Source organism: Pezoporus flaviventris, unplaced genomic scaffold (assembly GCF_033815535.1).
Source record: "Pezoporus flaviventris isolate CSIRO_AGI_PZ_B2104156 unplaced genomic scaffold, CSIRO_AGI_Pfla_v1 ptg000007l, whole genome shotgun sequence".
Lineage (NCBI taxonomy): Eukaryota > Metazoa > Chordata > Aves > Psittaciformes > Psittacidae > Pezoporus > Pezoporus flaviventris.
Genome location: NW_026892555.1, coordinates 27,730,092 through 27,744,283, shown reverse-complemented (window position 1 = coordinate 27,744,283; position 14,192 = coordinate 27,730,092). Strand labels below are relative to the sequence as shown.

Sequence of the window (14,192 nt, the reverse complement as noted above, 5' to 3'; positions counted from 1 at the left end):
GTAGAATGCCTAACACATACTACTCCTATAACCAGTTCTAGACTCTAAGTCACCTGTAATATGGTAAAGAGTTTGTGAATGACTACATTCTATGTCTGGTAATGGACAGCTTCTTTCAAAGTTATTTAGAAATGTAAGCTTTGTCATCTAACTCATTCCCCTCAAATTCACTGGAAATTGCTGTGGTATCACCTCTCCAATATGACCTGCCATCATTTCAAAGACAGGCACAAAATACAGCAGCACAGTAGTTAAAGAATTCTGCATACCTGATGAGATAATTGAGCTAATCTAGGTTTCACAAATTGCTATGGCCTGGTTTATCAGTTTATTTTGTCTCAAGTTAAAAACACTATTGTCCATGAAAGAAATACATATGTGGGGGAAAATCCCTTAAATAAGAGCAAATCTATGATCTCAGTTTACCCTATATTTTGAGATTACTTTTTATCTGAAAAAGGTGGTGGGGACAGAGGCCATCAGTAAGTAAAAACTGCAAAAGGGCCACATATGCTATTTTCTGCGAGCAAGAGATATTTACTTTTTATTTTCAAAAGAAAGAATATTTTACTTGGCAAAAGTCTCTAGATATTGATAATGGAGGAAAAATAAGCACTTTAGCTCAAGGAAAATGGCTTTAAAGTTGCCACTACTTTTTTAATTCATATGGTTGTCGGTTCTTCATATTAATGTGAATAAAGGACCTATTGCAACTCTTATCTTTTAATTTCCTATTTTTATAGGTTTGTGTCATGGCATTACTGTTATTTAAAAGTGGAAGGTTGCATTTAATTTCTTTGTAATTACTCAGTTGCAGAGCATTTGTAGAGATTAATGACAGACTGACAGAGGTTGATTATCCTTGATATAGCCAAGGCTATACTGTACAGAACCAAAGTGGAATATGGAGTTGCAAGGGATCTACTTAGTTTCCTCTATTCTCAACGACAGTCACTACATTTATGTACATATGTGTTTGTGAGTGTATGCATAAGTGTTCATATATATGTGCATAAACTTTTTTTTTTTTTTACTAGCCTATTTTGCGACCAATAGCACTGCAGTCATCCCAAACAGTGATGACAGAGTGTAGACTTGTTTGTTACCTGTGCCCTGTACCAGTAACAACACTTTATTCTCAGTAGGAAGAGGTCCATAGTAACAGTTAAGATACCGGCTTATACTCATTAGTGCTATCTCTTGGTATGGCTGATGAAGTAACATCAGCACTGTGAAAAAAAAAAAAAATACTTAAAAAAAAAATTAGTGGATGTTACTAGAAGTGATTATAAAGCAAAGTTCATCACAGATAATGACATTCTCACATGGTAAAAAGTGGCAAAAAAGAACAGAGTTCCACATCTCTGCAGTATTCACTCTTATGTGAGCACCCAGATTAGCACCGAGCTTGCCCTCAAGTCACAGATTTCCCTTTTTCACGCACATAAATCAAGATCACAGAAGTTCATGACCTGAAGAATCTAATAAGCTATTTCTTAATGACTTTAAACAGTAACATCCTGTCTATTCCATGTCTCCATTGGTGTTGAAAGAATCTTTCAGATGGTAAATTTTTTTCCTTATGGTCACAGAGAAAGATTTAGAGGCAAAGATAACGTTTGACCAGAGAGATCTTTATGTAGTTATAAAGATAGTTTCTTTGTTATAAAGATAGTAAAGACAGTCATTTGTCCTGCATAATGACTCAATCATACTGATTCCTTTTTTTATATTCATAATGTTTGTATGTGCATGCATATACATACCTAACATATTCATGATGTGTATTGCACTGATATATACACACACATATGCACATATATACACTACATACCAGGTATTGTACTACAATAGTAATATTCATTATTCTCAGATAAGATTCCAAAAAAGCAATCAATTTATAGTCTATTTTTTTTGGTTTAGACTGAGATCTATTTCCAGTCATAAAATCTCCCTCACAGAGAGTAATTTTTAAGTTTTACAGACTGTCCACTGAACTACTCCAGTTTTAGAACTGTGCTTAACCAATTTAAATATACAGCCTACTGATTTCATGAGGACTTTTGGGCAGAAAATAATGGCATCAACCATTTGCTTTAGCTGTTTGAATGAGGTATTGTACAATTTTCAAGGCAAGGCACCTGAAGTTCCCTGCTCCCTTTATCTCTGTGCTTAAACTTTCTGGATTAAAGTGGTTTGTCCTAACTTGTTTCATTTGCAAACACGTTTTAAAGCTCCTTAGTGCAAAGTTTATTACTGAAATATTGGGGTCTAATCTTCTTCCACTTTAGGACATGAAACAAATATGATAACAGTGAACATAATTATGATGAGGGTTTGAAGGAAAAAGATCTCTCAGTTTGGACCTAGCATAGATTGACATTCACAAAGGTGTATTTCTGTTAACTTCCACAGACACATTCCAGATTAATGGATATGGAAGTGAGGCAGCAGGTAGGAAATATCTCCTATCAGATTCAAAGGCAATGTTACTGTAATGTGTGGGGTTTGTTCATCAAGAAGTTTGGGGGGAGGGAGGCTCTCTGTGGCTGTCCTTATGTGAAACAATACTCCTTTTTGATTCTGTAACTGTTGTACTCCGTAAGTAATGGGGGGGGAGGTCAGTTGTATTGTTGCACAGGATTGTGAGAGAGAAAAGAGGGGGGTTGGGTGGCTCGAAGTGGTGTCTTGTTGCAACAAGCCTGCGATGGTGAGGAGGCTGGTAGTGCACGCTTCTCGAAGCCTCTGGGAGCTTCTCGAAACTTCCCGAAACTTCTCGGTGATGAGACCCCTGCAACAAAGGGAACCAATGGGGAAGAGCCATGTCATCATCGGAGTCAGGAGGGGCGACAGGATTGGCTGGGACCTTGAACCGGAAAAAATAAAGGACCACCTCCCAGAGACCGCGTGTGCGTCTTGGGTGGAGCGGAGGACTCCCCGGCGCACCCAGCGCTGTTTTATCTGCTATTGCTTACTCAGTTTAATAAAATTTATACTTTAAACCGAAATTGGCTGCAGTATTGATAACAGTTACAGTCTTTGGTTAAAATGATGTTAATGAAGGAGTGCAAATGGACCTCTCCTTTCCCACTCTCCTTCCAAACCTGTATTGGGTTTATATAAGGATAATAGTAGGTTATTATTCTTTCATGTATTGCTATAGATGAAATCTCATTTGTTTATGAAAAACTTACTCTGTCCATCCAGCTGGTGACATCAGAAAACTGATGCAATGGTGGCCTATACATGTGCCCAGCTATAGCTCTCTCTGACGTGCGGCCTCTGGACCGAAAGAGGTTTTATTTGGAAAGAGCTGGGGTTCAGGGACTGAGAGTGCCCCTCATTGCTTCCCCCTGCTCTCCTGAGCCTTTTCCTCAGAACTATTCCTCCAGCCTGGCCCCAGCCCCATGATCACAGGGCCTCACCCCACAGTGGTGCTGGGTGTTATTGTCGTTCTGTCCACCTTAGGAAGGTTTCTATGGCTTTTGGTTGTTCCCCCTGAAGGGCTGCCCTCCTCTTCCTCAGTACCAGATGCCTTCCTGCTCTCTCTGAGCTGCAGTGACCCTCAGCTTGGTGGAGGGGAACATTTTACAAGGTGCAAGAGCTGTGCACAAAGTTATTGCAATGTGACAGCATTCAGGACTTAGCCCAACGCTTTACTCACAGTTCTTGGACTCAGGACCAGGCTGCATTTTGTTGATGGCTACTCAAGGGAAGAGGGAAAAACATCCTGGTTTTAAAAGGACTCCTACTACATCAACTCTGAAAGGAATATCTTTTTCATATACAAAAAGGATGCTAACTTCATTCTTTTTTCACAGCGACTTAAGGTTTGAGTTTTTTCAGATAAAAGACAAACTTTAAAAAAAAGCAGTGGCATGTCCATGATACTGCCCCAGCCATGCAGATGCTGTGTTGAACATGAGCAATGGATGCACACAGAGTCACCTCTCTGGAATCGTGGTTCTCAGCACCACTGTGGTAGCAGTACATATTGAAGAAGTAGCAGCATGCTTTCCTAAGGAATGCACAGGTGAAAAACACTCTCTTCTGACTTCAGCAGTTCTTAAATACAGCTACAAAGTACTGTGTCATAACTCAGTCCTGAAAAAAATGGATTGTCCCACTTCTGGGACAATCTACATTCAGCAAATGGAGCCTTTATTTTGACAGAAACTACAGTAAACTAATCTTTCAGTACAGCTACAATTAAACATACCAGCTAATAGCTGTGTGAGTGACAAAACATAATATATGGATGTTTTGCTGAATCAGGAAAAGACTTTAGTCTTAGATGTTCTGTTACTCTTTTAGATTAAACCAGCATTTCCACTATCTCTTCACCTACTGTTCAGGAGACGGATACCAGTAAAGATATCTCAATATGCTTCAAGCAGCTAACAAAATGGCTATAAACAAATGTTAACACACCAGGCTAGACTGAAAAATCTGTAAGAGGAATACCTTACACTGACCCTCTGGATTTAACAGGTCATCTCCTACTATATCCCATACATCATGTCTTTAATGCATGTAATGTTCATCTAAGCTTAGGTTATCACATCTCCATCTGTTATATTCTGATGTACAGCTGTGGTATCTTTTATTTTTGCTTTTCTTTCAGTGAGTTGTCTATTCTATTGCAGAATACTCATTGCCTCAGTATGTCACGTGTTGTTGATTTTTGTCTGCTATTTTGCATGCAATTCATCTTACTGTAGCTCCATTCATGATCTATGAGGCAAATGATTCCACCTGTCAGCTTGCAGTGCCTCACAGATCTGCTGCAAATGAACACATGGGAAGCCAAACTCAAGGAGCACTCTATGATTTGTTTGTTTCTGGGCTGGATCTAAGCTATGCACCATTCTTCTCCATTTATACTGAATGCTGCTGTTCCATCATATGGCCCAACAAAACAAAAAGCCTGTATGAAGTGTTAGTTTACTGCTGTGTGGCATGCAGTGCAGAAAATAAGCAAGAGAAAAACAGATTTCTTTCCTATATATAAAGTTTACAAGAGTGATGCTGTGCTAAATATAGCTGAAACACAGAGCTCTAGATGTGACAGCCTTAATATGATCACTCTGTTGTCAGGGGCTACGTCTGAGAGGTGTCTGTGTTTGGTTAGGGAACATGTGGGTTGCTATTTCAGATGTTACCAGTGACATGACTGTGTGTTTATATATATAGAACTAGGTGAAAATGTTTCCTTCTATCCTACAAAGCATTTGGAAATTATGTCCTAGGCAAGCCTGGAGCTATTTTATGAGGAAAGAGATTCTTCTCTTAAAATAGCCAGAAGCAAGGTTTATTGGGCATTAATATGGGATGTGAAATATGATGTTTATTTAAATCTATTCCTTGCCTGTCCACAGAGCTTTTCCATGGGAGGTAGACATGCACAGTAAAATTGCCTTAATCTTAGAGAAAATCTGTTTCAGAAAAGTAAGTTAATGTCCATTGAAGGACATTAAAACTCAGTTTTTCCAAATCCCCTCAGAGTCTCTTACATCTTCCTCCCAACTTCTGGACTGCAGAGCTTCCTTGTTTCTCTTGCCTGATGAATGTCTTCCTGATTTCACAAAAGCCAACAAGTTATACTTTTGTGCTGCTTACACATGCCAGACACCATGGTTCAAGTACTTATAGTGAAAAACACTTTTCCCCCTGGCTGTTCTGACCACAAGCCCCTGATTTTTTGTTTATTTGGTCTTTTTCCCCATTCCAATTTTGAAATTAAGTTTATTGAGGAGATAAGAAAAATACTGAATAGAAGCTTTTCTACAGCAAGAGTGGCTTTTATGGCTAGGTAAAGCAATAAAAACTGCATAACAGAGATGTTGATTAGCCAGAGTTATAATTTAAATAGAGTCAGTGGCTTTACAAAATTTAAACAATGTATCTGTGTAGTATACATCATTCCAGTGTGACAGATTTCACTGAGACATTAAGCTGAAATTCTGAGGCCATCTAATGCCTGGTGTATATAAAGACAATCAGCCACTGATAAGAAGGTCCCATCAGATAGGACTAGTTATATAGATGTGTCTGTGCTTATGGCACTTCACTGCTTTCTTCAGGGAGCCAAATCTTGTCCTTAAAATATAAAGAGATCTCACTGCTTTGAGCAGTACAAAAATACAAATACCCTTTCCGTAACTGAACTGTAAGTGATGTTTATTACGCATATCCTACAAAGCAAAACCCAGAAGTCATAATTTGCTTGAGTGCTTTTGCAAAATTACTAGGTAAGCATAAATGGTATAATAATCAAACAAGATTATTTTCTTAGTACATAATGCTAAGGTGTAATAATGGATTTAGTAGTGATGAAATAATATTTTTCATAAATCTTTTTTTCTTCTAATTTATCTTTTTGTGTGATCATGCTGTTTATCAGTCACCCATAATAAGCTCTTGCCAGTGTTAGCAACCACCAAAAAAAAATAATATCAAACACAAGTCCTTACTCAAACTTGTCCTCTTACTCCACCCCCCTAAATAGGTTGTTGAAGAAAGAGAATGAATTACTTGCTCTTGAAAATAAAAACTTTGTGAAATCTGTAATTAATCACTTGTTCTGGTAGCAGCAAGTTGGCCAGTCACCTGGGCAGATGTACACAGGAAAGAAAATTAGAATGAACCAGCAAAGTGTTCTGTCTCTTGGTATGGATGCACACTCCTTTTATGGTGGGGTGAATTAGAGGGAGTTTAGAGGCAAGGAACCCCAAATCTCTAGGACACCAGGATTCTCTATTTTTGTTACTTCTGGAAAAATCACATTTGAGCAAGGTGTTTTGTTTAATTCAAAACACTTTTTACTTTTCAGAAAAATTCCAGAGCATATATGTTGACAAAGTTTTCATTGTAAAGGTTTTGATTGAGAAGGAATACTTATGAGGTAAATGCTTGTGTCAAAAAGCTGACCTTTTTAACATGAAGAAGATATTTTGACACACCTCCATTTTCAAGTAGCATTTAAAAGGATTTGTTTTTATGCCAAAGGAGAATAAAAAAATCTGGAACTTGACAGCTTTCAGGAAACCAAATCATTATCTTCTAGGAAGGTCTACTTTATTAACTTTAACTAGAACTTAACTCAGTGCTGGCTTCACCAGGAAATGATTTTCCATCATCCAAAAAGCATTGCCTTTAGTCCCTTATTGTACTCCCTTTTCACTATATGGTCTTAGCTTACTGGTATGTCTTGCGCACCTTTTCATGCAAAGATGTTGCTTTCCTCTTCATTATATCAATGAAACTGAAAGCAACATTCCCTTTGTTTTCAAATCTGACGTTCCAAGGTCATTAACATCATATCTTAGCTACTTTCTGAAGTTTCAACAAGAAACTTATTTGCCTGACTGCACATAGTGACAATTATCACAATAAGCTGTCAGAGAAATAAAATAATTGGTCCTAGCTTGACTAAAATAATATTCAGTGATATGTAAGTGTAATAACACACAAGTTGAATATTAATATAACGGTTTTAATAAAATTTGTAATTTCATTATGAATGCAAAGCTTTTTTTAGAGTCTGTCATGTCACTGATCTATTTCACTCCTTCATTTTGTTATTCTAAAAAAACATCTGTTACTTAGATTAATGTAACACTGAGAATACATAAGCAAACGTATTTTAGATCAAGTATGCAAGTGAACAGATACATAACCTGAATAATCATACCTGAAATCCAGAAGTATTTGTAGTAAAAAAGGTTTGAATTTTTCTTTTGTAGTTCTACAGCAGTAGATGAAATACTTTTACTGAAGTGGATAGCACTAAGCCTTTAAAAAATACTTCCCAGATGAATGTAGCATTTAGTCACTTTTGATTTCAATGCAGGGTTTGTCAAAATGCATGGGAGTTCTCTACTGAAAAGCTCAGAATTTGAAAATCTTACCTGGAGCATGCAGGAGCACAATTAGTGCTAATAAAATGAAAAAGACATTTCAAATAGTTTCCATAGGACATGTAAAAATGCATTTGAATAAAAAAGAAATCTCAGAAAATCACGTTTCCATATATGTTCTTCACAAAGGAATATTTTAATTTCTCTATAAAGGGTTTGACAGAAAAATAGTCCTGCTGAGAAGCAAAAGCTTATACACGATTTATAAGATTTGTGGAAAAAGTTTGCAAAAAATTCCTGTCTTCAAATTATTTTTAATATTTTTTAATGAAAGTAAAGTGACACGGTGATACAAACAATATGGTAAATATGATACAGAGCCAGTTTTCTTTTTCAGATTCTAAAATTTCTGTGGCACTTGAGTAAATCCCGAGTCTTCATCGTAATTTTGTAAAAGAAGCAGCTGAAGTCAATATTTAAATCATCTGTCTCACCAAGAGCATTTTTGTTTATTATTAAGAATAAAAGCAGAACTCGTTCCTCTCTAATGCACCTTTTTGAAGTGGTCTTTGCTCTTGAAAGGTTGAGAAAATTTAACAATAAATTTTATGAATAGCAAAGGACATGGGTATGCATCAAGATGTGCATTGCAGAATATGTCCTTCCCCTTCTTGTCTTCTTCACAGTATCACACAGTATCACAGTATGTTAGAGATTGGAAGGGACCTCGAAAGATCATCTAGTCCAATCCCCCTGCCAGAGCAGGAACACCTAGATAATGTTACACAGGAATGCGTCCAGGCGGGTTTTGAATGTCTCCAGGGAAGGAGACTCCACAACCTCCCTGGGCAGCCTGTTCCAGTGTTCCGTCACCCTCACTGAGAAGTTTCTTCTCAAGTTTAAGTGGAACCTCTTGTGTTCCAGTTTGTACCCATTACCCCTTGTCCTATCATTGTTTGCCACTGAGTAGAGCCTGGCTCCGTCCTCATGACACTCCCCCTTTATATATTTATAGACACTGATAAGGTCACCCCTCAGTCTCCTCTTCTCCAAACTATAGAGACCCAGCTCCCTCAGTCTTTCCTCATAAGGGAGATGTTCCACTCCCTTAATCATCTTCGTTGCCCTGCGCTGGACTCTCTCCAGCAGCTCCCTGTCCTTCTTGAACTGAGGGGCCCAGAACTGGACACAATACTCCAGATGGGGTCTCACCAGGTCAGAGTAGAGGGGAAGGAGGACCTCTCTCGACCTACTAACCACCGCCCTTCTAATACACCCCAGGATGCCATTGGCCTTCTTAGCCACAAGGGCACAGTGTTGGCTCATGGTCATCCTGTCATCCACTAGGACCCCCAGGTCCCTCTCCCCTACACTGCTCTCTAACAGGTCGTTCCCCAACCTATACTGCAACCTGGGGTTGTTCCTGCCCAGATGCAGGACTCTACACTTTCCCTTGTTATATTTCATCAAGTTACTCCCTGCCCAACTCTCCCGCCTATCCAGGTCTCGCTGGATGGCAGCACAGCCTTCTGGCGTATCAGCCACTCCTCCCAGCTTAGTGTCATCAGCAAACTTGCTGATAGTACACTCAATTCCCTCATCTAAATCATTGATGAATATATTAAATAATACCGGTCCCAGTACTGACCCTCGAGGCACTCCACTAGTTACAGGCCTCCAACTAGACTCAGCCCCATAGACTACAACTCTCTGGCTTCTCTCCTTCAGCCAGTTCGCAGTCCACCTCACTACCTGATCATCCAGTCCACACTTCCTCAATTTAGCTGTGAGGATGCTGTGGGAGACTGTGTCAAATGCTTTGCTGAAGTCAAGGTAGACCACATCCACCGCTCTGCCATCATCCATCCACCGTGTTATTTCCTCATAAAAGGCTAAGAGATTGGTCAAACATGATTTCCCCCTGGTGAAGCCATGTTGACTGCCCCTCATAACCTTCTTATCCTTGATATGCCTTAAGATGGTACCAAGGATAAGGTGTTCTATCACTTTCCCAGGGATGGAGGTGAGGCTGACCGGTCTATAGTTACCCGGGTCCTCCTTCTTGCCCTTTTTGAAGACTGGAGTGACATTTGCTTTCCTCCAGTCCTCAGGCACCTCTCCTGTTTCCCAAGACTTGGTAAAGATGATGGAGAGTGGTCTAGCAATGACTTCCGCTAGTTCCCTCAGCACCCGCGGGTGCATCCCATCTGGACCCATGGATTTATGGATGTCCAGATTGCTCAACTGGTCTCTAACCCATTCCTCATCGACTAAGGCAAACCGCTCCGTCGACCTGACTTCATCTAAGGTCTCAGGGGTACAGGGCTCTTCAGGACTGCCCGCAGCAGAGTAGACAGAGACAAAGAAGGCATTCAGTAACTCTGCCATCTCTTTATCTTCTGTCACCAGGGCACCCATCGCGTTCATCAGTGGGCCTACATTGCCTCTGGTGTTAGTTTTGTCTGCCATGTATTTAAAAAAGCTCTTTTTGCTGTCCTTGACCCTTCTTGCCAGGTTTAATTCTAAGGAGGCCTTAGTCATCCTAGCTGCCTTCCTACATCCTCTAGCAGCAGCCTTATATTCCTCCCAAGTGGCCAGCCCCTCCTTCCATGACCTGTAAACTCTCCTCTTCCACTTGAGCATACCCAGCAATTCCCTATTTAGCCACGCAGGTCTCTTGGCCCTCTTCCTTGACTTCCTACGTGTCGGGATGCTCCGATCTTGAGCACGGAAAAAGCAGTCCTTGAATGTCAACCAACTATCTTGGGTCCCTTTACCTTCAAGCAGCCCTGCCCATGGGATTTCCCCTAGCAATTGCTTGAAAAGGCCAAAGTTTGCCCTGCTAAAGTCCAGGGTTGCAATTCTACTTGGTATTCTACTAGTCCTGCCACACAAGATCCTGAACTCCACCATCTCGTGGTCGCTGCAACCAAGGCAGCCCTCAACCCTTACTGCTTCGACCAGATCCTCCTTGTTAGTGAGGATGAGATCCAGCAGCGCTCCTCTCCTGGTCGGCTCATCCACCATTTGCAGGAGGAAGTTATCATCCATACACTGGAGGAACCTCCTGGACTGTGGCTGGGTTGCCAAGTGGTCCTTCCAGCAAACATCAGGGAAGTTAAAATCCCCCACGACGACCACGGCCTGTGACTGTGAGGCCGCTCTCAGCTGCCTGTAGAAGGCCTCGTCAACTTCCTCACCCTGATCTTCTTACTTCTCAGTTTCTCCCAAACGATTGAATGTACACACAGAGAAAATGAGAGGGACAGGGAAAAGGATAGGGTTAGGCTGATGGTTAGGCAAGATTCTGTAGGGATAGCTGAAGTGTAGGACATCTGTTTTCTATAAACATTTGTTTAAAAGGCTAAGATAAGAAACAGGACAAGCAAAAAACTGAAGAAACAAACGCAGAAAATGTAAGGGAACAGTAGATAGCAAATTCCATATCAAAGACCAGACCTGGTGGATGGGCTGTTAAAGGCACCAGGCAGAATCAACCACAACTTTGTAGTAGGTCAGGTAGATAGGAAATTACAATATTTGGGATCTGATGTGAAAGAGCAAATTTACTATAGGATATTTAAAGGAGATAATTAAGTGTGCTCAAAAGTTCATATGGAAATGTGCCAAACTTACCATAGGTTGCTTAGGAGAAGGGTAAAATGTTATAATAGGGAAGAAAACATGGAGAAGTGGGCTAAGTATAGTAGGCAGTCTCATGCAAACAAGCTTCAGGTAAGTTGGAAATGTGATGCTCCAGGGCGGCCTGGGATGCAGTGATCACAAGATGGTCGAATTCGAGATCCTCAGGACAGTGAGAAGAGCATGTAGCAAGCTCACTGCCCTGGACTTCAAAAGAGCAGACTTTGGCCTCTTCAGGAACCTGCTTAGTAAGGTTCCATGGGATATAGCCCTAGAGGGCAAGGGGGCCCAAGACTCTTGGTTGATATTCAAGGATCACCTGCTACAAGCTCAGGAGTGTTGCATCCCAACTAAAAGGAAGTGCAGCAGGAGGGCCAGGAGACCTCCTTGAATGGATAAGGAGCTCCTTAGGAAGATTCAAATGAAAAAAAGGCTTATAAAAAGTGGAAACAAGGACAGGCGGCTGGGAAAGAATACAGGGATGTTGTCTGGGAAGCTAGGGACCAGGTTAGGAAAGCTAAGGCCCAGTTAGAAGTAAACTTGGCTAGGGATGTTAAGGATAACAGGAAGGGATTCTACAGGCACATAGCAAATAAAAAAACAGACTAGGGGCAAGGTGGGCCCCCTCAGGAAGCTCTTGGGAGAACTAGCTACACAGGATTTGGAGAAGGCTGAGGTTCTGAATGACTTCTTTGCCTCGGTCTTCACTGGCAAAGGCTCTGAGCACACCACCCATGTCTTGGAAGGCAGACGCAGGCACTGTGAAAATGAAGACCTTAGGCCCACTGTAGTACAGGATCTGGTTCAAGACCATCTTAAGAACCTGAACTTACACAAGTCCATGGGACCTGATGGAATCCATCCACGGGTCCTGAAGGAGCTGGCAAATGAAGTTGCGAAGCCACTGGCCATCATATTTGAAAAATCATGGCAGTCAGGTGAAGTTGCCGATGACTGGAAAAAGGGAAATATAACCCCCATTTTCAAGAAGGGGAAAATGGACGACCCAGGGAATTACAGACCAGTCAGTGTCACCTCTGTGCTTGGCAAAATCTTGGAGCAGATTCTCCTGGAAGGCATGCTAAAGAGCATGAAAATCAACAAAGTACTTGGTGACAGCCAGCATGGCTTCACTAAGGGGAAATCCTGCCTGACCAATTTGGTGGCCTTCTATGATGGGGCTACAAAACTGAGCAGTTGATGTCATCTACTTGGACTTGTGCAAAGCGTTCGACACTGTCCCACACAACATCCTTGTCTCTAAATTGGAGAGACATCAATTTGATGGATGGAGCACTCCGTAGATAAAGAACTGGCTGGATGGCTGCACACAAAGAGTTGTGGTCAATGGCTCAATGTCCAGCTGGAGACCAGTAATGAGTGGCGTCCCTCAGGGATCAGTGGTGGGACCGGACTTGTTTAACATCTTTGTTGCTGACATGGACAGTGGGATTGAGTGCTCCCTCAGCAAGTTTGCTGATGACACCAAGCTGTGTGGTTCAGTTGATACGCTGGAGGGAAGGAATGCCATCTAGAGGGACCTTGACACACTTGTGAGGTGGGCTTGATGCCAACCTCATGAAGTTTAACCATGCCAAGTGCAAGGTCCTGCAGCTGGGTCGGAGCAATCCCAGGCACAGCTACAGGCTGGGCAGAGAAGAGATTCAGAGCAGCCCTGTGGAGAAGGACTTGGGGGGTGTTGGTCGATGCAAAAATGAACATGAGCTTGCAGTGTGCGCTTGCAGCCCAGAAAGCCAACCGTATGCTGGGCTGCATCAAAAGGAGAATGACAAGCAGGTCAAAGGAGGTGATCCCGCCCCTCTACTCTGCTCTTGTGAGACCTCACCTGGAGTATTGTGTGCAGTTCTGGTGTCCTCAACATAAAAAGGACACGGAACTGTTGGAACAAGTCCAGAGGAGGGCCACAAGGATGATCAGGGGACTGGAGCACCTCCCATATGAAGACAGACTGAGAAAGTTGGGGCTGTCAGCCTGGAGAAGAGAAGACTGCGTGAAGACCTCACAGCAGCTTTCAAGTATCTGATGGGGGCTTATATGGATGCTGGGGAAGGGACTCTTCATTAGGGACTGTAGTGATAGAACAAGGGGTAATGGGTTAAAACTTAAACAGGGGAAGTTTAGTTTGGATATAGGAAGGAAGGTCTTTACTGTAATGGTGGTGAGTCACTGGAATGGTTTGCCAAGGGAAGTTGTGAATGCTCCATGCCTGGAGGTGTTCAGGGACAGGTTGGACAGAGCATTGGGTGTTATTGTTTAGTGTGAGGTGTCCCTGCCCATGCCAGGGGACTGGAACTGGATGTTCTTAAGGTCCTTTCCAACTCTAACTATTATATGATTCTATGATTTTACTTCCTGGTGGTCAATGATGTCTATTTGATGTGTTTGTTGGGGAAATCTGTTCAGTTTTATTACTGGCTGAATCTTACATATTTTCAGATCTCCCTAATGTTCACGGAGTTTGGTTTCTTTCTGTGTTCTCCTTCCTTCAAATTTTGCTTGAGTTTGAATGGATTTTCTGAGAAGTATTACACCTTCATATGCTTACACTGAGGATTTTTTTTTTCAAAAGAACGACATATTTCTACAAATATTCCATGTTATATATACAGCAATCCAAAAGTGGGCAGGTTTTTTGCTTGATCTTTGTCTTTTTTCTGTGTGCTTTTTTTC

At 41.4% G+C, this 14,192-nt stretch overlaps 1 long non-coding RNA gene across 1 annotated transcript in view; it reads left to right on the top strand.

The window, feature by feature from the left end:
- The window catches only part of LOC133266724 (uncharacterized), a 796,291-nt gene extending 782,800 nt beyond the window's left edge, over window positions 1-13,491 (top strand). Inside the window, exon 3 of the long non-coding RNA XR_009742495.1 lies at window positions 13,366-13,491. This is a non-coding gene — a long non-coding RNA (uncharacterized LOC133266724). The remainder of the gene's footprint in view (window positions 1-13,365) is intronic.
- The last annotated feature ends 701 nt before the right edge of the window (window positions 13,492-14,192 follow it).